A 25663-nucleotide genomic window follows, 5' to 3' on the forward strand; every position below is an offset into this window, starting at 1 on the left:
AGACAAGATTCATCCCTCATCTAACTTTCCAGTGCTCTTCTTATCACTTCTCCAGATAAAAAATATTAATGGTTTGCTAAACTTTTATTGAGTTCCTACTGTGAATACAAAGATTGAAAAAAACAGAAATGCTTCCTTCCCACAAAAAGGAGGCTTTGTAGAAAAAAATCTAACCCCAATAAATTAAAGGAGAAGAGAGTTTCTCTTTATTGGGAGCCTATTCGCTTCCTAGAACTGATCTCTGTACAGGTTCCGTATATTTTCTTCATTCAATTTTTATTGCAAAGAGATTGTTATTATTATGTTATTTATCTAATGAAGTAACTAATATGTACGTTCCTTAAGGTCAAGAATTTTATCTGTTTTATTCACTTCTGTTTGCCCAACACTGTAGTGGGCATGTGAGAGACTCTCCATAAGTATTCTTTAAATAAATGGAGAATTAGAGAAACTAATTAATTTGTAAGTATTACATGATCAAAAAGCCACATGTTGGGATACCAGTCAGGTTTACTTCAGACCCTTTACTTTTCATAATCATATACCATGAGGTTTGGGACTGAATATTTTTTTTTCATCTTGTAATCAGTGCATGCATAGAACTTGGTACAGGAAAATAACTAGGAAATCTTCTTTAATAAATAAACTCGCAAGGTTCTTCCCTCATAGAATAGATACCAAAAAATATATTTTATAACATGATCTAAAATACTTCTTTCAAAATTACCAAATCATGTAAATGGATTGACAGAGAATAAATGGACACATTTATTTATGTCATGTAACACTGATATTTTAGATACTCACATTTCAAAGTAATACATATGCTATCAGACATCACTGCCCAACATGATATTCTAAGATAGACCCTTGTGTCTATTATAGAAGATTTATCCATGGAGTATGTGCATATAGTACTCTGCCAATTATTGACTCCATGATCCTGACGCCGTGTCAGAAAGAAGCCCAATATTTTTTTCTGTTTCTGGATGATTCAGCCTCCTCAGTAATTCAACTCAAATCTTAGTGCAACTCAGAAACTATTGCCATCTTCATTACCTATGTCAACTCTGTTTTAATTTACAATTCGCTGTTTTATTTTGCTCACCAAATTTATAGGAAAATATTTTTTTCAAAGCCATAATATGAATTTTAACACTAACAAAAGTGATAGCTTTTAAGAAAGGCTTAAACAACTGTTTTATACACATACACATTTTTTTTCTCTAAAAAGTACTGAGTGTAAGAACTGAATTGTTATATGTATGTTTCTTGCTATAATAACTTCTGAAGTTACTCATACTGTTTTCCACTTCTTTTTTTTAACTTTTTTAAAAAATTTATTTTTGAGAGACAGAGAGAGAGCATGAATGGAGGAGGAGCAGAGAGAGAGGGAGACACAGAATCTAAAACAGGCTCCAGGCTCTGAGCTGTCAGCACAGAGACCAACACCGGGCTCGAGCCCACAAACTGCAAGATCATGACCTGAGCTGAAGTCAGACACTTAACCAACTGAGCCTCCCAGGCGCCCCTGTTTTCTACTTCTTAATCCAAAAGTCATTTTTACCTTCCTTCTACTAATCATTAACCCATCCTAATCCTTACTAACCTATAGCATCCAAACTGTTTTGGGTTCATGTGCCACCTGGTGGTAGAATACTGTCTGAACCAACCATGTTCCTCCAAGGTCTCCATTTGCAGAGAAATTCTACATAACCGAGTGTCACTGTTGCCTTCTTTGCTTCTTTCTATATCTTAATTGCACCATAATCTCCTACTCAATGTACTCCTATAACCCTTTGAACCCTCTTCCTCTTTCCGTCTCAATTGCCTCCATTTCCTCAAGGTGTATGTCTGTTTTCTCCTTCCCTCTGTTGCAGTTGAGCATTTAAACAAGCTTCCAGGGGCACCTGGGTGGCTCAGTTGGTTAAGCGTCCTACTTCAGCTCAGGTCATGGTCTTACGGTTCATAAGTCTGAGCTCCATATCAAGCTGTCTGCTGTCCACAAAGCCTACTTCAGATCCTCTGTCTCCTTCTCTCTGCCCCTCCCCCCTAAAAAATAAAATAAACATTTAAAAACACACACACACACACACAAAACCCTTCTGGTGTATGGTTAATTAGCATATCAAGAGTGCTGGTGCAGGGCACCTGAGTAGCTCAGTTAGTTAAGCATCCTACCTCAGCTCAGGTCATGATCTCATGGTTGGTGAGTTCGAGCCCTGAGTCAGACTCTGTGCTGACAGCTCAGAGCCTGAAGCTTGCTTCGGATTCTGTGTCTCCCTCTCTCTCTGCCCCTCCCCTGCTTGCTCACTCACTCTCTCTTTCTCTCTCTCTCAGAAATAAATAAACATTAAAAAAATTTTTTTTTAATTTAAAGAGTGCTGGTGTTATTAATATATCCAAGGAGATGGAAAACATGAAGTCAAACTATGTGCTTATAAATTCATTCTGATAACAAACAACAAAAAAGTCTCTCTCTTCATTCCGTTTGCAGAAAAGTAATTCTTCTCCTTAGAGATAATAACAGTTAATAGAATTTCACATATACATAGAAATATTATTTTCCTCCACAAAAATCATAACTCATTATTCAGACCTTCCTAGGCCTTGTTCACTCCCACAATAAATATTTTAGTGATGTTTTCACACAAGTACACAAAGAACTGCCACATCCTTTTTAAGTGTTGCACAGTATTTCACTGTGTGGTTGTGCCTCACGTATGTGACAAGTTCTCCAATGAAGGATTTTTAGTTGTTTGGTTTTTTTTCCCTATCTTTGGCTACTACAAAAAGTGATGCATTTTGCCAGTCTAGGTAGTTGTAAAATGAACACTTTGAAATCGTCACTGAGTCCTAAGGGTAAGGGCAGAAAATATTAAAATTTTGAGATAAAATGAAGATGAAAAGCCAGTACCCTAAACACAACTTTCAGACTCTGCAAAATCATTCTTATCTATACCCTTATCCTAACTGCATTAACTTTTCTCAAGCATAAACAAGTGTGGCCTCTATTTCTAACCTTATGTCTTTGTAAAAGGCTTTGCAGTTCTAAACAATTGACTTAGAACTTTTGGGAGAATATGTATTTGTAAAGATAAGATTTCCTGCAGAAGACATTATTTGAACTAGTCATTAGACTAAAAATCTTATAAATTCACAATTTGAAAAGGGTACTGCTTCAAATGAATATGGTTTTCTTCCTTTTCAGAAGTAGCTATTAGAACAGGTATCAGTCATGAATAAGGACTATAATAAACTGGTACAATGATGTTATATATTCTATTACCATTGTTGTTTAATTCATTTAAGAGATAAGTCAATAGAAATTATGCCATATGCTTAAACATACAGACACATACATTTACACTCTTAATCTGTATATTATAGACTCAGAATTTTATGGCTGCAAAGGAGGTTAAAGATACACCAGTTTTTTTTAATTGTCTTTTAATGTTTATTTATTTTTGAGAGAGAGACAGAGTGTAGTGGGGGAGGGGCAGACAGAGAGGGAGACACAGAATCTAAAGCAGGCTCCAGGCTCCGTCTGAGCTGTCAGCATGGAGCCCGACACGGGGCTCGAACTCACGAACTGCGAGATCATGACCTGAGCCAAAGCTGGACACCCAACCAACTGAGCCGCCCAGGTGCTCACCCAAGATATGCTAGTTTAATATTCTCATTTTACACCTGAAGAAACAGAGAATGAGAGTGATGAAGTATTATAGACAAGGCATATATCCACGTTTATCAATAGTAATATTAATAATAGCATGGATTCAATGTGTGCTTATGTCTTTGGCATTGTTAAATGTTTTATGTGTATTTACCCATCTGGTCCCCATAAAGATAGACTCTATTATTGTCTATTATTATTTAAACAGGTGAGGCTTAGGGAAATAAAAAGAAATCACAATTTGAAGCTGCTTTAAGTGGTAAGACAAGAGACTGAATTTGGGTTGCTTATTAATCCTAATTTACATATTTATTAAGTCCCTCTGTTTATTAATTAAATCCACATGTTTATGAACAATCAACATTATTTATGCACACTCTCCTGACCTAGGCAAATGGAAACAATTAAATGTGGCAGGAGAGAATGAAGAAGATAAAATTTGGATTGAAGGTGGAAAAAATAAAAGCAGTGGAAGGGAAGAGATCACTGAGGTAACAAGTAAAGACGTTTTAGCATTTAACATACATAATTTTCTGCCAAAAACATGTTTTGAGCACGAGGTCCTTAAAGATTAATGATTACACAGTCAAATGTAAGAAATCAACAGATAAATCTAGACAGTTGGTTTTGAACTGTTTTTCCTCTAAGTCTCCAAGCCCAAGCTTTTAAAATTTCAGGGGGATCCGTTAGAAAAGTGACTAACTTAAGGCTTTGGGAGGAAAGCAAATTTCTTATCATGACCGAGAAAATTTTCATTTGTGAGTGGCTGTTTCAAAACCCTGCAAAGGTGGAAATTTAGATAGCTAGGTAAATTCCACAAATATTCCTAAATGTTGCAAGTCTCATCTCACTGAGATGAAAGTCAGAATGAAAAACTAACTGGAATTTTGATTTTTCTAGCATTAATTTTGACATATGGCATCTAAAATTACTCTTTGCATTTGTAACGCAAAGCCCCTGCACAATCCTTGTGAATGACCAAACAATTTTGTGACTGATTGTTTTATTGAATAGATTCAACAAATACTTGTGCGGTTACTACTGGCATATCTGTTCGTCATGTGCCAGGTACAGCAGTAAATAATATAGACAACTCTTTCTGTCCTCATTGAGCTTACTTTCTAGTGTGGGAGAAAAGATACCACACAAAATTGATATGGAATACATACAGTTTGTTAGATAGTGGAAAGGACAATGGGAAAAAATAAATCAAGAAAGATAAATAGGGAGTCAGGGGTACAGTTTTAAATAAAATAGTCCTGGTATTTAAAAAAAAAAAAAAAACAAAAAGAGGTGATAGGATGAGTCATGTGAATATTTTGGGGAAAAGCATTTTGGGAACAGCAAATGCACAGGCACTAAGGCAGGAGCACGTCAGATATTTTCAAGGAAACATGAGGGGGCCAGCCAGGGTAGCTGTAGCTGAGGGAGGGGAAGAGAGAAGGCTGGAGGTAAGATCAGTAAAAACATGAGGAGTTCATCTTCAAAGCCTTTTAGGTCATTGTAAGGACGTTGGCTTTACCACTAAGGAAAAAACAAAGCCACTGGAGAGATTTAATGAAGAAAACATCCAAGAAATACATCCAGGCTGTAAGAACAACAATGATTCCAAGTGTTTCTGTTACATTATTCTGAGAAGAGAATAAAGTCAAATAGCTTTAGAAGGAGACTGAACAGCCTTCACCATGGCCAGCAATGGAATCAGCATCCATAATATGCGTTATGGAACATGTGATGGTTTATTTTTTTTAATTTTTTAAATGTTTATTTATTTTTGGAGGGAGAGAGAAAGCATGAACAGCAGAAGGGCAGAGAGAGAGGGAGACAGAATCCAAAGCAGGCTTGCTGTCAGCTGTGAGCAGAGAGCCCGACCCAGGGCTTAAACTCACGAACCACGAGTTCATGACCTCAGCCAAAGTCGGATGCTCAACCATCTATCTCAGCCACCCAGGTGCCCCAAACATGTGATGGTTGAAACTGTGTATCTGGTTAAGTTGGAAACTGTTTCCAAACTCCCCTTCCTTGTATGATTGCCAATCTGGTTGGCCAGAAGGGGAGCTTACGTGGGATTTTGGAAGGTGAAAGTAGAGCAGTCCAGGAGTCATTACTCAGTGAGGGTCACCGTCATCAGACGCTATGATTGACAGGTGCAGAGGTACCTGGCAGGTTACAGCCTGTCCTAACTCTCCTCCACTACATCTAGCATCTTCCTCGCTGTTGACCCTTTTAATCCAACAGTGGGCCACAACCAGGCACTTCATTGTGGAAATACAGAAGTGGCAATTTATCAGAGGCAACATTTGCCTAAAGACTCACATGTAAGCTTCTTCTTGGCCGTCCAACTTGGTAGCAGGAAGTGTGTGCTTTTTCTGATTGATTGTTTCTCTGATGATCAAACTCTCATTTCTGACCTTCACTTCCATGGCTCCTCTCACAGTAATGTAAGGTCTAATTTCTTTGATCAATTCCTTATCCCTTAACACTCATAAGTGACCACTCATTAGTGGACTTTCTTGATCCAGTCCATTTACAGAAAATTATCCATTTGCTTCAACATTTGATAAGCTTAGCATTTACTGGCAAATTTTGGAAAATTGTAAAATAAACATGTATCCTGCACAGGATGTGTTGGCTTAGGCCAATGATGTTGTGAGATATTTTCAGGAAGGCTTTATTGTAGCAGACAGAATATTGATTTCATAGCCTGATCCAAAGTTTAAGAATAACATCTAATCCTAACTTCTGCCTCCGAATGGTGTCAATTTGGAAAATGAGAGCAGATGTTGACAGAGATGTATTTGCCAGTCTGATGCCTCAGCAAACACTGTGAAGGGAAGGCAACGTAAGACTAGATTGAATAAATATCCTCTTTTAAATTTATTTTACCAATCCCTTTAGCTGTATCCCCCAAAGGTGACATCTCTAAGATGATGAATACAAAAAAGTGTTGTCATTAAAACTCAGCAAAGTTCTTACACCTTTTACTCACAGCCTTGAACATGAGATACCTACATTAAAGAGAATTTTTCTGCATGTTTCAGTTTGAAATGTAAATGAATGTCTGACTTATTCATCAGTAATTCCAGACTTCAGAGTTTCTTCTTTCTAAACGTACTGAGCGCATTCCAGTTGCAGCTCAAAGAGCTAATAACTACTATGTCTGAGTAAAACAAATGTTGATCTCCTTTGGGGAAAAAAAAAACAAGTTTGAGAAATTGCCTTGATTTTTATTCAAGCAAAACTCCCATTTAGTCTGAATTTACATTGTTGCTACGATTTGGATTTTGTGAAATGCGGACTGCTTGTAGAACAGCCGTGGAACTCTTCAGCAAATTAAAGATTTAAAAAAAAGAGCCATCCCTCAATGCTACTAATACAAAGTTAACAAGAATTTATTGAGCTACTATATATTACAGATTCTCTATTACATTGTTTTATTTAATCCTCTCGACCATTCTGTGGTCTGGTTTTACAGAATATGGAGGTTCTGAGAGATCGGTTTGCCCATATTCTTAGCATCAATGAGTGGCAGAGCCACTCTGTAGACGCTGGCCTATTAACTACAGATTAGCACTCCGTTCTTCAAGCTCTGTATGTTCGGTATGGAAATAACAATACTGACCCCAATATTTTATTTCTTTCTCATTATCATTACCAGGATATGTTCATTCTCCTATTGTCAATTATATAGCCACTGACTTGAGCACCGAATAATTAACTTTTAGTTGAGTGGCTTTGTGTTTAATTTTATTCAAATATTTCCATCAAGTGGAAAAGAGCTTAAGCCTGAGGACGCCAGAGCCACTCCTTGTCATACCTGGCAACATAAGGCAAATGACTCTCTGAGTTTCATTGTTCGCATCCACAGAAAGAGCAGGCGGATCACCTTACCCCAGGATTGTAGTGACAGCCAAATGTAGTCAGGTAGTCAATAAACATGAGATTCCCTTCCTTTCCTAAAAACTCCATAGGCGGCACTAGTTGTTTTGGATAATTTCAGTACATACTTCAGGGAAAAGGGTGTCTTTGGCAACGCTGCCCTGTATTACCAACAGCGATATTTCAGAAGCTTTGAATTGAGAATGGAGTTCAGTCTGGGCCAGTGGGATAGAATGTCTTTTAACTGCTGGTTAGCCTCCACAGTATTATGACCAGCCGACAGAAGGAGGAGAGCAGGAGGAGGAAAGCTGGTGAGGTTGGTTTGGAGAGAGTCACAGTCTCCTAGACCTCTTCCAACTAGTGCTACCAATCTGCCAGGAACAGCTGACATGGGCCCAGTGAGAATAGGTTCCGTTATGCAAAGAGTCTGCACTACTTCCTCATTTTCTTTTATTTTTACAAATCCATCTAAAATACTGTCATCTATACATATATTTCACTTTTGTTTTTTGTTTTTTTTTTTCAACATTTATTTATTTTTGGGACAGAGAGAGACAGAGCATGAACGGGGGAGGGGCAGAGAGAGAGGGAGACACAGCATGGGAAACAGGCTCCAGGCTCTGAGCCATCAGCCCAGAGCCTGACGCGGGGCTCGAACTCACGGACCGCGAGATCGTGACCTGGCTGAAGTCGGACGCTTAACCGACTGCGCCACCCAGGCGCCCCATATATTTCACTTTTGAAAGAAAATATTTGCTTGTCATGAAACAGCATAAATCAAGAAACACCAGTGTTTTTAAGTGCTATGAATCACATTTAGCCTGAAACAAATACCCCAGTTAGCAATATTTGTTCTTAAGATTGATGACCTTAAATATAACACTTTAATAAAACCCATACTCTCCTATTAACATCTTACCCTATCATTGTAGCTCCTGCTTCTATGGTCGTTTTTAGTATATTCCCTCCACGTCTTATTTTCTATCAAAAGTTTTTCAACAGTTCACTGCTTTATTGATTTGTGATCATAATTTGCTGTTGGCTAGTTATCCTGACTTTCTTCACTGGAGTTTTTGCAGTCATTTAAATGTGACTTTCTCAACATTCAAGTAAGGGAGTTAAAAAGGAAGCCTTTCTCCATTTGGATTTTCCATTTTTCTGGAGTGTTTGTTATGTACAGGGAGCAGAAATGAGTGGGATTGTTGTTTTAGTTGTTGTTTTTGTTTATTAGTCGTTGATTTGTTTGGTTCTTTTGGACCACTTTCTCAGGAAAGAGTCTGAGACCAGTGTTGCTTAGAATTTAGAACCCCCTGAATATGGGCATTAATTCGAGACTGCGCCACTTTAATTGAGCTATTGATTTTCCAATACTTTAATCAGCCCCTCTTTTTAATGGCTCTGAAACCTCTACTAAAACTAGTAATATGAGCCAATATTCACAGAGTACCTACTATGTGCTAGGCACTATTCTATGAGCTTGATTATCACCTTTTCCTTACTACAACCTCAGAAAAAAACAAAAACAAACAAAAACAAAAACAGAGATAAAGCTGTCACCCATCCAAGGGCACACAAGGATATAAAATCCAAAGTGGTCCTAGAGCCAGGATTTGGACCCTGGGAGTGTGGTTTCAGAACTCTCACGCTTCTATCAGGAACAAAGCAAGCTTAAAAACCCATGTGGTTTTTATAGATTGTTTCAGTAAATGTTGGTATATTGTTTTTGAAATTTCTGTGAAAAAAGTATATTTATAATAAAGTATTTTTATATTACGTTTTCATTCTAAGTAAGAATTCCAAATATAAGCTACTGTTAACATCAGTGCACTTGAATTTATCAGCACGAAGTACCTTAATTTTGAGAATTATCCAGATGTTCAACTTTTTAATCTGAATGATGAAAATAAATTACTTGTTTTTCATCTCAAAATTTGCAGGCATATTTTCAGAAATTAAAAAAAGTAGTCTTTATTCTGGATGGAAATTTTATGGTAAAATAAAGAAATAAAGCTAGATGGATGAATAGCTAACTGGCTAGCAGAGAGAGAAACAGAAAGAAAGGAAGGGAAGGGAAGGAAAAAGAAAAAGAAAAGGAAAGGAAAGGAAAGAAGAAAAGAGAAAAGAAAAGAGAAAAGAAAAGAAGAGAAAAGAAAAAGAGAAAAGAAAAGAAAAGAAAAATAAAAAAGAAAAGGAAAAGAAAAAGAAAAGAAAAGAAAGGAGGAAGAGAGGGAGGGAGTAAAAAAGAAGGAAAGAAGGAGAAGGAAGGAAGGAAGGAAGGAAGGAAGGAAGGAAGGAAGGAAGGAAGGAAGGAAGGAAGGAAGAAAAAGAAAAGATGGGGAAAGGAGAAGGAAGGATTTGGCTGCTTATCTGTCAGGGGCTAACTCAGACATATCATATATCATATACCTGATGTCTGACATATGTGCATGTAAAATCACTCCATGTTCTTTGCCTATAAGCAACAAGTACAATGCAAACAGTATCACTTTTTTCTCCCCTCTTCTAACACAACTCCACTCCTTGCTGGTCTAGAAAGACTGGGAAGAGGGACACCTGGGTGGCTCAGTTGGTTAAGCATTCAACTCTTGATCTCGGTTCAGATCACGATCTTGGGGTTTGTGAGATAGAGTCCCACATCAGTTGGGCTCTGTGCTGACATCACAGAGCCTGCTTGGGATTCTCTCTCTCCCTCTCTCTCTGCCCCTTGTCCTCTCGCACTTGCTCTCTTGCTCTCTCAAATAAATACAAAGAAAAAGAAAAAAGAAGAAGATTGTAAGAAACGCAGGAGAAAATGTTACAGCTGTGGCACTCATACGTTAATTGCCAGGGTGATCTCCACAAGTATGTAACCACTGTCCTTATAATGTTTTCTCTCTCTTTTTCTCTCTCATACTCTGAAGTCTACTTCCATTGCCCATATGAAAAAAGAGTCTCAGGGAAGTTTTTGCTTGAATGAATTGCCTAAAGTTGCTGTACTAATTAGACTTACCAAACCAATTTTTATTGTATCATTTATGTGTTCCTATTATTAGTACATGATAATGCCTTTCAAAAAGCCTAACTTCAAACTACAGTATGACTTAAGTCTTAGAAGAATTTGACACAGAAAAATGACCTTATTAATATGTATAGAAACACATTAATTTTATTTCTTGATATCCTGTGGTTTTAATAGTTTTAAAGGTTTTAATTCATAACCTTGAGTAAAATACATATCAGAGCTAGTGAAATTACATTCTGTATTTTTTCTTCTTAAGTTATTCATTGCGCTTTCAGCTATGTTGCCCAGTCAGTAATTAAGAACATGGTTTAGTTTTTAATATCACTTAAATGAATAACCACAAAATCTATATACTTGGACAGTTAACTCATTTCATAGATAAAAAAGGACTTATTAATTAGCTTCAAATTAAGGTATGCCTTGCATAATTTAATATTATATGATCAGTAATTAGATAATACAATTACTTTCTATTAAAATCATTTTTATCATTACAAAATTTAGTGGATAGATTGGAATGAAATTGTTTAAAACTTTACACTTTCAGGAGAGTTTGGTCACCAAGGAGGAGAGAGAAAAGAAGGAAGGAGCGACAACAGTTACAAGGAATCTAGACCACACCAGTGTGTTTCACATTTCTTATTTTGGTTCCAGGGGCACTTTTTTTTTTTTTTTTCCAAAGGAATATCCCACTCAGATGGTTAAAGTAAGGTGAAATCAGTCCTGAGGGCATCGTCCCATCATTGGCTCATAGCAATTCTTGAGTCCTATCATCAGGACCCAAAATTTGTATTCACTGCTATGTCTGAAAATATACCATTCCAAATCTAGCACATGAGAAGAATGTCAGAGAAGCTGCACATTCAGATTGTGACACTGAAGGTTCCTCGGGTCACACTGAGATGCATTTGAAACCTCCATAGAACAGAGACCATCTCTCGTCACTTAATCTTGAGATGTGCCCAGAGTAGGAGTTTATGTCTGTGGGATTCATCAACAATTTAAGATAATAACTGTGAACTCCTTGCTCTGACTGGTTCCATTTCTATAGTGAAAGAGGAGAGCATCCTGTGTCCTACTTATGAACACATCTAAGACACAGGGTCATGCACATCAGGACATGTGAAATTCTATAATAAGTTAGCTTTTTAAAAAGTTGTTTTTACATACCATGAATGACAAAAAAAAAAAAAAAAAAAAAAAAAAAAGAGGTCGGATACCAGAATCAAAGAAGGTAGGGTCTGAATCTCATATCTACCGCTGATCAGTGTCACAACACTGGGTAATTTATTCAATCTTTCTAAATCTTAGTGATCGTATCTGTAAAACGGGTATAATAATCTGAACTTCAAAGCATTCTTGAGAGGACTGAATGTGTTAATGTACATAAGGTGCCAAGACAAAGCCTGGCACATAAAAAGCAGCAAGCCAACACTGTTTGACAAGGAGACCTTCCCATTGATATTGAGTGAACCAGAAGTCAACTGGGATTATGATAGTTTGTCCAGTGAGATACTCTGCCATCTATCTCAGGTGAGCTTAGTGGGCTCAAGCACCTACATAATGATAGCAGATTTAGAGGTTTTCTCCTCATGTCATCCAGGTAACATAGCTGACCTAAGGTCACAGATTCTTGTCTTAGATAATGTAAGACACATGATAGAAAAACAATTAAATAAATAAATAATAAAATACAATACGTGATAGCATTTCCCATCTTTTCTTATCAGAAAAATATTTCTGAGGACAGGTACTACCTGTGGTTCCTTAGCAGTAGCAGTTTTGTATAGCGTATTCTATCTTATGTTTACCATGGCACACATGTGAACATCTAACAAGCCATGGTTCCTATGCATTAGCAACTGCAGGGTATCGAAGAGATAAGGTAAGAGAGCTGTAGCTTTGATAAAATAAACTGTGTTTGTGTTTGTTTCATACTCATCACTCAGGACTTTTTAAAAAACTTGTTTTTATTTAATCATGTTTTATTTTTAATTTTTTAAAAAATCTCTTTGCATGTGAAGTTGCAGCAGGAGATAGGAGATGAGAAAATATCTTCTCCTCTGACCTGGCTTAATCTCCTATCAATTATATAGGTAGCCTTCCACACGTAAAGCTCTGAGATATGTGCCACAAGGAGACATAGATATTTAGCACGCACACTCACCCAGTTGGATTACAATCTAGTTGAAGGATGGTGGGGCTATATGGCAAGTACATAATTATAAAGCATAATATAAATTCTCATCTGTTGGAAACACAGAAGTTTGATACACCTTAATCTCTCACAACCAATGACCACCAATAACTGTAATCTTTTGCTATGAACTTGGATTTAGTCTCAGAAATTCCCAACAGGATGGTCTGTTAAACCAACATTTGATCAGAGTCAATTGTCTGTTTAGTGTTCTTACATTATGTTGTTGGTGATTCTCGCTGGAAAAACACATGAGTTACCTAAAGAGAACTGATCCCTTCATTAGTAGTTATTAGGATATCAACACATTTGATTTGAACAAAGATGTCTAACATTACTCAGCAGAAAACAAGAGCTGTCATAGGGATGGGGAACTAATGTATCTTCAGGGGCCAAGTGATTATTATAAATGAGTGTAATGGGCTGGAAGGAAAACAAGACTGACTGGTCTGGGGCTACAGCAGATCAGACACAGGGGCATTCAGACAAAATACTATCAAGAACAAAATGAAAGCAAATTGAAGGAATATTTGGACTATTTTTAGCCTATGGGCCAGAGTTGCAAACCCCTGGTCTGCAACATAAATGTCAATGGTATGGGAATGTGTTGTCAATGTGATCTTTAAAATGATAGCACAGTGGGCAGCACTGACCGACAGGCGTCTGTGGGCACCAGAGGCAAGTTCACCATTTTGCTTAAAGCAGGGCCTGAGGCGCCTGGGTGGCTCAGTTGGTTAAGCATCTGATTTCAGCTCAGGTCATGATCTCAGGGTCCAGTCCGTGAGTTCGAGCCCCACGTCAGGCTCTGTGCTGACATCTCAGAGCCTGGAGCCTGCTTCTGATTCTGTGTCTCCCTCTCTCTCTGCTCCTCCCCCACTTGCCCTCTGTCTCTCTCTGTCTCTCAAAAATGAATAAAGGTAAAAGCAGGGCCTGACTGCACTAAGGCTCTTGACTAGACAGGAGGGCCAAGTTACATCTCTGGAAACTCAGCAAGGGTTAGAGAGAGATATTATGGGTTTATGCAAATCAATCAGATGTCTGGAAATTTGAATTGTTGCATTAGCTGTTTGTAGTGGCCCATTTCTAAATTAAAAAGGAGACTTATTTGGATCTTTTTTCCTACTTGACTGATTAAAGAAAAGTGTGATAATGACAAGAATAATACTTATTATAATATGAATTCGGCACTCCTTAAAGAAATACAAGTTTATCTGCTTTCAGTAAATGAAAAACAAAGGTAAGAAGCTTTGTCCCTTGTGCCCTATATATACACTATATATAGATATAGATAAAGTTTACAGCACTTTCCTATTTTATATAATACAAACTTCTTTTCTAGAAACAAAGTAATTTCACAACAAAATAAAAATGGTTGATCCTAAGGCTTTTACAAATTTACATTATTTTTTCTTGTGAATTTGTTCTCCCAGAGAATTTTTTTCTTTTTTTTTTCTCTTTTTTTTTCTCCCAGAGAATTTCTGAAGGAAGTACTGTGGAGCTAACACTTTTGGAAAGAATTTCAAACACGATAATTTTTGACAAAGCTTTCATTTGCATTATAATCAGAATAAATATAGTCAGATTCTTAAAGAGACACACATGAATTTTAGAAAAATATACATAGATATTTCAAAGTCTTCATTGTGCATTCTATTTATTATATGATATAATCTTGAACAACTTTCTAGGATTCATTTTCTATGAATGCTTTGTTTCCCTAGTAGGGGAATATAATGACAGATCAAATCTGAATACACAATAGTTGAAATATTGGCTCAAACCAAAATAATCAGCAACATATATTGAACCCTCTTATGTCTCTCTTTGATGCTGTCACTTTCTAAAAAAATAGGCAGTATGAATAAATCTTCCATGCAATTAAAAATATATATATATATTATCTTAAAATCATTTTTAAGATTCAAAAATAGAAGAGGGTCCCACAGAATGTACTAATGAGAAAGGTAAAACAATCTTTACACTATCTTATTTTTCCTTATTAAGTGCTTAAAATGTACCAGGCACTACACTGTAAATGAAAAGTGGTCCCCACCCATAGGAGCTCACAATAATGGAGATGGAAATATAAACAATAATTATAATGTTGCTGTGAGAGATGAGACACCCTGTTATATATATATATATATATATATATATGTGTGTGTGTGTGTGTGTGTGTATATATATATATATATATATTTCATTGTAGTAAGAACATTTAATATGAGAGATATCCTCAAAAATAATTAAGCATACAATACAGTACTATTACCTATGGGCCCAATATTGTACAGTAGATCTCTAGAACTTATACATCTTGCACAACTGAAACATTATACTTGTTCATTTTTCCGTTCCCCACTCACAACTTCAGGCCCTGGCAATCACAATTCTACTCTCTGTTTCTATGAGTGTGACTAATGTGGATATTTCATATAAGTAGAATCATGGAGCATTTGTCCTTCTGTGACCGGCTTATTTCCCTTAGCATAATTTCCTCAAAGTTAGTTCATGTTGGCACATATTGTAGGATTTCCTTCTTCTTCTTCTTCTTTTTTTTTTTTTAAGTTTCTCTTTATTTTGAGATAGAGTGTGCACGTGAGTGGGGGAGGGACCGAGAGAGAAGGAGAGAGAATCCCAAGCAGGCTGTGTGCTGTCAGCACAGAGGCGGATGCAGGGCTCCATCTCATAAACTGAACCATGAGATCATGACCTGAACCCAAATCAAGAGTCAGACGCTTAACAAACTGCGCCACCCAGGCGCCCTGGGATTTCCTTCTTTTAAAGGTTGAATAATATTCCATTTAATCTATATACCACATTTTCTCAACCCATCCAGCTACTAGTGAATATTTAGGTTTTTCCACATCTTGGTTATTGAATAATGCTACAATGAACGTGGGAATACAAATATCTCTCTGAGATCCTGATTTCAATTCTTTTGGATAAATATCCAGAAGTGGAATTGCTGAATCATAGGTAGTTCTATTTTCAGTTTTTTGAGGAACTTCCATACTGTTTTCCATAGTGGTTATACCAATTTATATTCCCACCAACACTGCACGATGGTTCCAACTTATTCACGTCTCTACCAACTGTTATCTTTTGGGTTTTTGATACTGGCCAATATTTTTGGTTTGCTTTTCTTATTAAAAAAAAAAAAAAGTCTCGTTCCCAATGAATGACAGAGGATTTCTGTATCTCAAATTCCAGACATATAAAAGAATTTTCAACGGTCTCTTATTTAGCAAAAGTACAACTGAAAGAAATGAGAATAATAGACTTTTTGAAAGACATTCTTGCTGGAAATTCTCAGTTTTGTCTTTGAAATAAAACAAAGAGTTGATTTTTAATGCTTGTTGGTGATTTTCATTGATGAACCCTTATAAAAAATGAGCTCTCTCAGGAGGTTTGTTGTTGGGTTGTATTTGAGCAGAGTTAGTTATATATCTATCACCAAAGACCCTCTGGTTGAAGACTCATTGAAGAAATGTCTTTTATTTTTTCAGTAGCAAGGACAGCTTTGCTTCCCCAGAGAAACAGATGTTTTCTCCTTTTTAACTGGCCCTTTCCACATTTTCCTTAAGCTGTCAAGAAATTCAGTGCCAAATTCAATGCTCAAATATAGTAATTGTGGGGTCTGAATGCTGTATATATTGTGTATTTTTTCCTCCATAAATATTCCCTTTAACTTTTGAAAAAAAGTAACATTCTTTTTTAATTTCAGGAAAAATATTTTATTATTGTATTGCATATATATTCTCTGTTAAATGACATGAAGCATAAGGAATAATCAATGGATTAATATTTTTTAAAGATTAGGTAAACACTGATATTATCAATCATTATAACCTAGCTCTTAAATTTTTAGAAGACTGTTTTGTATATGTAAGTAGTCTTTCCTATTTTATCAGATAGTTGTATTCAAAACAAATCTTGTATTCATAAACTTAAAATTAATCTAAAATCAGATATAAGTATACAAATGCTCAATCCCTCCTTTCTTTCCACCCCTAGAATACTTAAACATTTTGAGATTGAAAGGATGCTAAAGGCCAAATTTCAGCCAATTTGTGAATCATAGTAAAACACAGGTGCAAGTGAAACAAACTGCTGTCACACAAGGGAACATTTTCATTTTTGGTCAAACAATTTGCATGCCTGGTTTTCATTTCAAAGCCTTAGAAAATCCAAGGATCATCAATTATACATTTGTCTTTTCTGTATTTCTGTACTACCTGTGTTTATCTAAGTGTAAGAGAGTAGCTTTGTATTATATACAAAATACTTCATTTCACATATATATACACATAAATATCTATATATCTGTGTGTACACATACACTGTGAATAGCTTCAGAATGGAAAGAACCAACTCAAAAGCTTCAAATGTAAGAAACAGAAATACACATATTTTATCTTTTACCAGAGCAGTAGAGCTCTTATCAACACAATATCACAACAAAGCGGCAGGAGCCTGGGGGTATCTAAAAGAAGGAAAAAGGAAGGCTGGTGAAAAAAAAAATCGCCCAGTTTAGAAAGGTGAGCTGCCCAGGTGCAGCATTGTAGACAAGGAAAGTAAACAGCCTTCCAAGGGCTTTTGCCAGACCAATTTAAGGCAAGTCATATTCAGCATTAGTATTTTTAGTTTGTATTGTATATGCTATTACCGATGTCAATTAGTTTGTAATTTCACCCATCATGTCCAATTTAAATTTTTTTAACATGTATTTATTTTTGAGAGACAGAGCATGAGTGGGGGAGGGGCAGAGAGAGAGGGAGACACAGAATCCAAAGCAGGCTCCAGGCTCTGAGATGTTAGCACAGAGCCCAATGCAGGGCTCAAGCCCATGAACCATGAGATCATGAACTGAGCTGAAGTCAGATGCTTAACCGACTGAGCCGCTCAGGCGTCCTGCATCATGTCCAACTTAAAAACCTTGATTAGAGCAGTTTAATTCCAGGATGCCTCAAGTCCTAATTCCAAATATTCCATCAAGTGCTCTTTGAAGCATTCAAGCCCACCTGTCATGGTAAAAAATATTATGTCTTTATTATCCACTCATAATGGAATAGGGTATTATTGGGTCAAATTACTACATTTTAAGAAGGCATTAGTCATGCACACGAACAAGAATAGCACTTGTTAATACCAACAACCACCAGCACAACAAGCTGCAATAGCTTTTTTTATTCCTGTACTTTAGATTATAAAATATAATAATCATCAATGTTGATATGGGTGTTGCATGCCAAAGTGCTAGGACTTTGATTCCTTCAGATGTTTAATGCTTTTTGAAGAACTCCTAGCTTTAAAGTATTACCAGTTACCCTGTGTTCTTGTATATTTGTCCTGTTTTTTAAAAAATTGTATCTTGGGTGTCGGGGGGTTAGTATTTGGAAAGGCATTTTTTAAGGTGATAGTAATTAATAGATTTTTCTTGCTGGCTTGTCTCTGCCGGTAAGAAAAGAAAAATGTACTCAAATAGTACATGCATATATTGACTTTTTATTTCACATTTTAATGTAAAATTCATGTTTTATTTCTTTTAAATCTATATTTAGTTTTATGCAAGGATATAGTCAAGGATTGTTCATTTTTAAAGGAAGGAAAAATTCATTTTGATGTATTTGGAACTAACCTGAAAGGAGTAAATATGTTTACAAAACAAATGCATGGTATTTTACAGACTTAAAACCATTCCTCAAATTAAATGAATAATGAAAGAGAAATTTATTATGAGAATTTAAAATACAGAAAGACAAGCTTTCCTTTCTTAAATATTTAAAGTTAAATATTGAGGGTGCTAAAATTAATAGCAAAGATAACAATTCTGAACAAAGGAACTGTCTTTTTCTTTTTAATTTCCACAAGCAAACTCTGAAATAAAAAAATTAGTAAGATTCTGAAGTAATTTCTTAAAGCACCCTTTTTCTTCCTGCGAAGAATGTCATATTCAAAATAATTTAGCACCATAAAAGTTACATAATCATTCTGACATTCTTAAAAGGCAACACAATCATTTTTCATCAAAATGGATGAAGCATAGTGAGATGCCTTAAAACTCACATTTATCCCATTCAGTGATCCAGTGTTCATTATTAAAAGTAAAAGCATGTGGTCAATTAGAATTCCTTTCATCACAATAAATCAGGTGTTGTTTGAGAATGCTAAACAGTAAACTCAATTAAGACAATTGATAATAATAGTCAAACTATAACCAGGAAAACCCATCTAGAGGTCTTTCTAAAATTCACGATTTAATATAAGAAGTTGTTGGAAGAGGGTAGCCATGATTGTGTTTTAATGAGTTCCTTTAATGAGTTCCTTAGGACATAATCATGGCCCTATAGTTAGCCATCCATTAATACCTATTGACTCACTGTTTTCTCAGCCTACTAGTGATTTTTATTAATCAGCACAACTATATACCAGCACAAGAATATTGTATTTCAGAGGTTTGAGAACTTCAGTGTGCATCAGAATCATCCAGGGGGCTTTTGGTAGAGATTTCTGGACCTCATCCTCAGACTTTCTGATCAGTGGATCTGGGGAGAGGCTGCAGGATCTGGATTTTTACTAAGATTGCCATGTGATGCGGATGCTGATGGTCCTAGGAATACTTTAAGAACTACTCTTCTGGTTTAATAACTTTCTAGTTTCTTTTCCTAAGAACAAGAGATACAGTGTGACCGAAAATTTACTAATACTCAAGTGAATTGGGAAAACCTAAGCAATTATAGATTAGGTAAAATGGTCAGCACTCTAGCTAAAAGACAGTTTTCTGTACTAGTTGCTGAGACAAACACTAGAGCAGTTTCTGAATTAGAATCTTTTTTTTTTTTTAATTTTTTTTTTAACGTTTATTTATTTTTTGGGGACAGAGAGAGACAGAGCATGAACGGGGGAGGGGCAGAGAGAGGGAGACACAGAAACAGGCTCCAGGCTCCGAGCCACCAGCCCAGAGCCCAACGCGGGGCTCGAACTCACGGACCGCGAGATCGTGACCTGGCTGAAGTCGGCCGCTTAACCGACTGCGCCACCCAGGCGCCCCCTGAATTAGAATCTTTAAGAGCAGACAAATTTTGTTCTTTCTGCTACAAGGTACCCTTCCTCTCCCAAGTCACATTATAAGCCTGATTTGACTTATCTGAGGCTAGCATTTAATTCTCAATGGGGGTATTTTTGCTTCAGTCATCTCTCTATATCAGCATCGTCCAATAGAAATAGAAACAGTGTCACAAGAGACATTTTAAATTTCTCATAGCCACAGGGAAAAAAAAAAACTAAAGAGAAACATGAATAAATTTTAACAATATATGTAATTTAACCCCATATATCAAAAATAACAGCATTATTTTTGTAACAATATACAAAAACTTGTTAATGGGATATTTAAAATTTTTGTATAAAATCTTTGAAATTTGGTGTCCATTTTATACTTCTAGCACATCTCAATTCAGATGCTAAGTTTTCAGTGATTTAACTGAAAATGTAGTTTAAAAAAACAATAATTTTGTTTACCAGAAAAATATTTACAAACACAAAACACTGATTCAGTGTTTTTTTAATTTAAATTTAATTTAATTTAAAAACACAATTAAAAAAGAATAAGCTTCTCAGTCTTACTAGTCTGATAGTCATTTCAAATTCCTGAAAGCTGCATATGGGTAAGTGACTACCATGAAAACCAGCACAATTGTATATATTTAACAACAGCATGGATCCATTTCTTTGGGCAGGAGACCTGGGAAGGCCTGTGGACAGGAGATTATATTAGGGAATTCTTGAGCCTCCCAAATAGCCCTTAAATCCTACTGAATGTGGCAGAGGGAGAATTGCACGCCTTGAAGAGTACCGAACTCAGTGATGTGATGCACCAAGCCAGAAGAGGAGGACTTCATCATCAATGAAAATGCCTTTTGGTCAAATAATAAAGCTTCACTGAAGGCAGAACGATCACGGATCCATAACAATTACTATTCTATTGCATTTATTATTCTTAATTTCCCAAAGATTTCTATTTTGAGAACTAAACAGTATTCTAATTCTAATATGAATAATTTTGACAATTCAATCCATTTGGAAATAGTCAACTTATTTACAAATAAAATTATTTATTCTAACCTTTTTCACAGACTTCTTCTGAAGGAATAACTGAATTACTTAAAATGTACTTCAATTTGTGATCAATTCCCACAAACGAGAAATTTATTTTGATTAAATTAATTTTAGAAATGTACAAAAGGGAAGAGTAGGAATTTAAAAATAATTCTAGGGGCGCCCGGGTGACTCAGTCGGTTAAGCGTCTGACTTCAGCTCCTGGTCCATGGGTTCAAGCCCCACAGCAGGCTCTGTGCTGACAGCTCAGAGCCTGGAGCCTGGTTCAGATTCTGTGTTACCTCTCTCTCTGTTCCTCCCCTACTCACGCTCTGTCTCAAAAATAAACATTATTTTTTTTTAAATAATAATTCTAGAAGAGCTTCTGTTGATAAACTAATATGTTTCAAGAAACTTAAGGCATTTTTATTGACTTACCTCTGTGAAATATTTTAATATTTAATATTTTAACACTGGATTCAACTCTTCGTTAAGATGGTTATCAACCTTGTTTTACAGATGAGGAAAGTAACACAAAATGTGTACTTTCCTCAAGGTCGCATAGCTAGTAAATGACCTCTTCTGACTGGAGAAATTACCTCTTCTGGAGAAGACTGTGCTCTTTCTACTGTAAAATTCTGCCACCGTGAAATAATATAGAATTACTCTATTTGCGAAGACCATTATTTATAGGCCAATAATCTGAGAACAAACATTATTGATATATGTTACATTCTAATCAGAGAACCATCGCTGGAACCTTAGTGACTGAAGAGAACAATTTTACCTTGGTATATAATTCACAGAGCAATATTTAGAGCAACAAAGGAACAGAGGAATTTACTAGAACTCAGACTTAGGCTGAAGCTCCACTTCAAATCAGAAAGATGCTTTCTTCCCTTGTGTTTCCTGGTCTTCATTACTTAGTTACAGAAACTATGGGCAATGACACATTTGGTAACATGCCAAGATGTCTCCAATCATCTCCAAAAAATCAAAGAATTTTCCTCCCAAAATATTTTAAAATCAAAATAACTTCATTTAGTTTTTACTCCCTCACCCTCGATTATACCATTTCTGTGAATATGACAATGTGAATACCTAAATTCCCAGACATGAAATTTTCTAATCTCACTGCCTCAAAGGATTATATAGATTTATAAAATCATTCTAAACTAATTCTAAGTTTAGGTAACCCCGATTTAGGAATAATAGCTTGTGCAACCATTCATTGTTTTCAATTCAGGGGTTTTCGGATGAAGATAATAAAATGTTATTTAAAAGTCACAGTTTTTTGAGTTCTTACTATGTGCTCTCTTCTTTAATACCAGAAAATAGTAGATGCCTTTGAATTGTGACTGACACAAATTATTACTGTAGTTTATAGATTTCCTTATCTCAGTAATTCATGATTGTGAGTAGGCAATTACTAATAGCTATCATTACTGTTAATTAAAAACAATGATCTGGGGCACCTGGGTGGCTCAGTTGGTTGGGTGTCGACTTCAGCTCAGGTCATAATCTCATGGTTCATGGGTTCAAGCCCCACATCGGGCTCTGTGAGGACAGCTGACAACCTGGGGCATGCTTCGGATTCTGTGTGTGTGTGTGTGCGCGCGAGTGCGTGTGTGTGTCTTTGCCCTCCCTGCTCACACTCTGTCTCTCTCAAAACTAAAGAAGAATTTGAAAAAAAAAAAAAATTAATGATCTGGCCTTCTAGTCCTCAAATTCTACTAGTCAGTGTTACAATTTGCATTGTGCTTTATGGCATTCTGTTTAAGTCACCAAGGGAAGAAATATTAGCAGTCTGAGACAATATAAGTTTTCCTAATAAAGCTATGATACTTTGTATTCCATTAGGCATTCACACAACTGGAAACACTAGATATCTGAATGGAATTTGAGGTTTCAGTAAAACTACAGTTGTGGGAATAAAAAATATTATTTTTTAGTGAAGCCAAAGACATAAAAATGATAACTACTAACTAGGTTAACTCTTAAACTAAAAATATTACCTAAACTAGCTCCTATAATAATCTTTTAACATTTTTAAACACAAGATTATATATTAATCAAATTATAGGAAGTCAAATTTCTGAAGATAAGGATTATGGTTTATTTTAATTTATAAACCCGAAGTTTAACATCCCTTTGCAAGTTGAAAATAAAGAAGACAGGGGCGCCTGGGTGGCGCAGTCGGTTAAGCGTCCGACTTCAGCCAGGTCACGATCTCGCGGTCCGTCAGTTCGAGCCCCGCGTCAGGCTCTGGGCTGATGGCTCAGAGCCTGGAGCCTGTTTCCGATTCTGTGTCTCCCTCTCTCTCTGCCCCTCCCCCGTTCATGCTCTGTCTCTCTCTGTCCCAAAAATAAATAAACGTTGAAAAAAAAATTTAAAAAAAAAAAAAAGAAAATAAAGAAGACAGAAAATGGAAAACTGATTTATAAATAATTTATATAATATGGACTTTGAAGCCATTTACTAATTATATTTTTTTTTGCATTCATTCATACATTATTTTCCCCTCTCTTTCTCCTTCCTTCCATCCTTCCTTCCTACCTTCCTTCCTATAAATTTTACTTTGTTAAAAAAAATTAATTTTTAAAGACAGAGACAGACAGAAAGCATGAGTGGGGGAGGGGCAGAGAGGGGGAGAAAGAGAATAGCAAGCAGCCTCTGTGAAGCCTGACACAGCACTCGAATCCACGAACCACGAGATCATGACCTGAGCCAAAACCAAGAGTCCAACACCCAACGGACTTAACCAACCAAGCACCCTAAACTTTATTTTTTAAAGCAATTTTAGGTTCATAGCAAAATGGACAGCAGATATAAAGATTTCCCCTATATCCCCTGCCCCCACACATGCATAGTCTCCCTCCCAGTTATCAACATTTCCCACCAAAGTGGTACATTTGATCATAAAACAAAACTGATGCACCTTTATAACCTAGAGTCCATAGTTTATATTAGGTTTCTCTCTTAGTGTTGTACACTTTATGGGTTTGGACAAATGTATAAAGTCATGTATCCATTATTATTGTATCACACAGTATTTTCACTGTGCTAAAAATCCCCAGTGCCTTGCTTATTCATCCTTCTTTCCCCCCCACCTCAACCACCAGCAACCATTGATCTTTTTATTGTCTGTATGTATAGTTTTGCCTTTTCCAGAATGTCATATAGTCGAATCATACAAGTATGCATCCTTCTCAGATTGGTTTCTTTCACTTAGTCACATGCACTCATGATTGCTTCATGTCTTCTCATGGCTTGATAGCTCATTTCTTTTTAACACTGAGTAATATTCCACTGTTTGGATGAACACAATTTATTTATCCATTTACCTACAGAAAGACATCTGGTTTGCTTCCAATTTTTGGTAATTATGAATAAAGCTGCAGGTCACATTTAGGCTGAGATTCAATTTCAGATAGTTTTTGTGAAGGATGTAAGATCTGTGTCTAGATTGTTTTTTATTTTTTATTTTTTGAATGTGGATGTCCAGTTGGTCCAATACCATTTGTTGAAAAGACTATCTTTTCTCTATTGAATTGTATTTGCTCCATTGTCAAAAACAAAGACAATGTATGTGTGTGTGCGTGTGCGTGTGCATGTGTGTGTGTATATATATATATATAACTATTTCTGAGTTTTCTGTTCTTTTCCATTGATCTAAGTGTCCATTCATTTGCCCATACTACAGTGCCTTCATCAGTGTACCTTTATAGCAAGTCATGAAGATGGATAGTGTCAGTCTTCCAACTCTGTTCTTCAATATTGTGTTATTCTGGTTTTTTTTCTTTTTTTATTTACTCTCCATATAAACTTTATTTTTTTAATTTTTAAGTTTATTTATATTCAGAGATAATAATTTATTTTCAGAGAGAGAGAGAGAGAGAGAGATTGGGAATAAAGCTGTGGACGTAAGTTTTCAGCTCCTTTGGGAAAATAGCAAGGAGTACTATTGCTGGATCATATGTAAGTGTATTTAATGTTGTAAGAAACTGCCAAACTGTCTTCCAAAGTGGTTGAACCATTTTGCCTTCCTATCAGCATATGAATGAAAGTTCTTGTTCCTTGTCGTCACCATCACTTAGTGTTGTCAGTGTTCCAGAATTTGGCCATTCTAATAGGTCTATAGTGATATCTAACTGTTGTTTTAATTTGAATTTCCCTCATTTGCCATCTGTATATGTTCTTTGTCAAGGTATCTGTTAATTATTTTGGCCTATTTTTTAACTGAGTTGTTTATGTCCTTACTGTGGAGTTTTAAGAGTTCTCTGCATGTGTTGGAAATCCATTCCTTAACAGATATGTTTTTTGCTAATATTTTTTCCCAGTCTGTGACCTGTATTTTCATTCTCTTGAATGTTTCTTTTGCAGAGCAGAAATTTTTAATTTTAATGAAGTATAGCTTATCAATATATTTTTACTGGATTGTGATTTTGGTGTTGCGTATGAAAAGTCAATGCCAACCCTAAAATCATCTAACTTTCTCCTATAATATCTTCAAGGAGTTTTACAGTTCCTCATTTACTCTCCATATAAATTTTATTTTTTTAATTGTTTTAAGTTTATTTATTTTGAAAGAAAGGGGCGCCTGGGTGGCGCAGTCGGTTAAGCGTCCGACTTCAGCCAGGGCACGATCTCGCGGTCCATGAGTTCGAGCCCCGCATCAGGCTCTGGGCTGATGGCTCAGAGCCTGGAGCTTGTTTCCGATTCTGTGTCTCCCTCTCTCTCTGCCCCTCCCCCGTTCATGCTCTGTCTCTCTCTGTCCCAAAAATAAATAAACGTTGGAAAAAAAATTTTA

The 25663-nt window shown here is 36.1% G+C and overlaps 1 protein-coding gene and 1 long non-coding RNA gene across 8 annotated transcripts in view; one reads left to right on the plus strand and one right to left on the minus strand.

The window, feature by feature from the left end:
• The window catches only part of KCNH7 (potassium voltage-gated channel subfamily H member 7), a 480526-nt gene that overhangs the window by 420037 nt on the left and 34826 nt on the right, over positions 1–25663 (minus strand). The window lies entirely within an intron of this gene.
• LOC147578503 (uncharacterized) overlaps positions 1–25663 on the plus strand; it is a 46323-nt gene that overhangs the window by 12447 nt on the left and 8213 nt on the right. Inside the window, exon 3 of the long non-coding RNA XR_015255267.1 lies at positions 4067–4167. This is a non-coding gene — a long non-coding RNA (uncharacterized LOC147578503). The remainder of the gene's footprint in view (positions 1–4066; positions 4168–25663) is intronic.

The sequence above is a fragment of the Puma concolor genome, chromosome C1, assembly GCF_028749965.1.
Source record: "Puma concolor isolate L17-30 chromosome C1, mPumCon1.1.hap2, whole genome shotgun sequence".
In the NCBI taxonomy this organism is placed as follows: domain Eukaryota; kingdom Metazoa; phylum Chordata; class Mammalia; order Carnivora; family Felidae; genus Puma; species Puma concolor.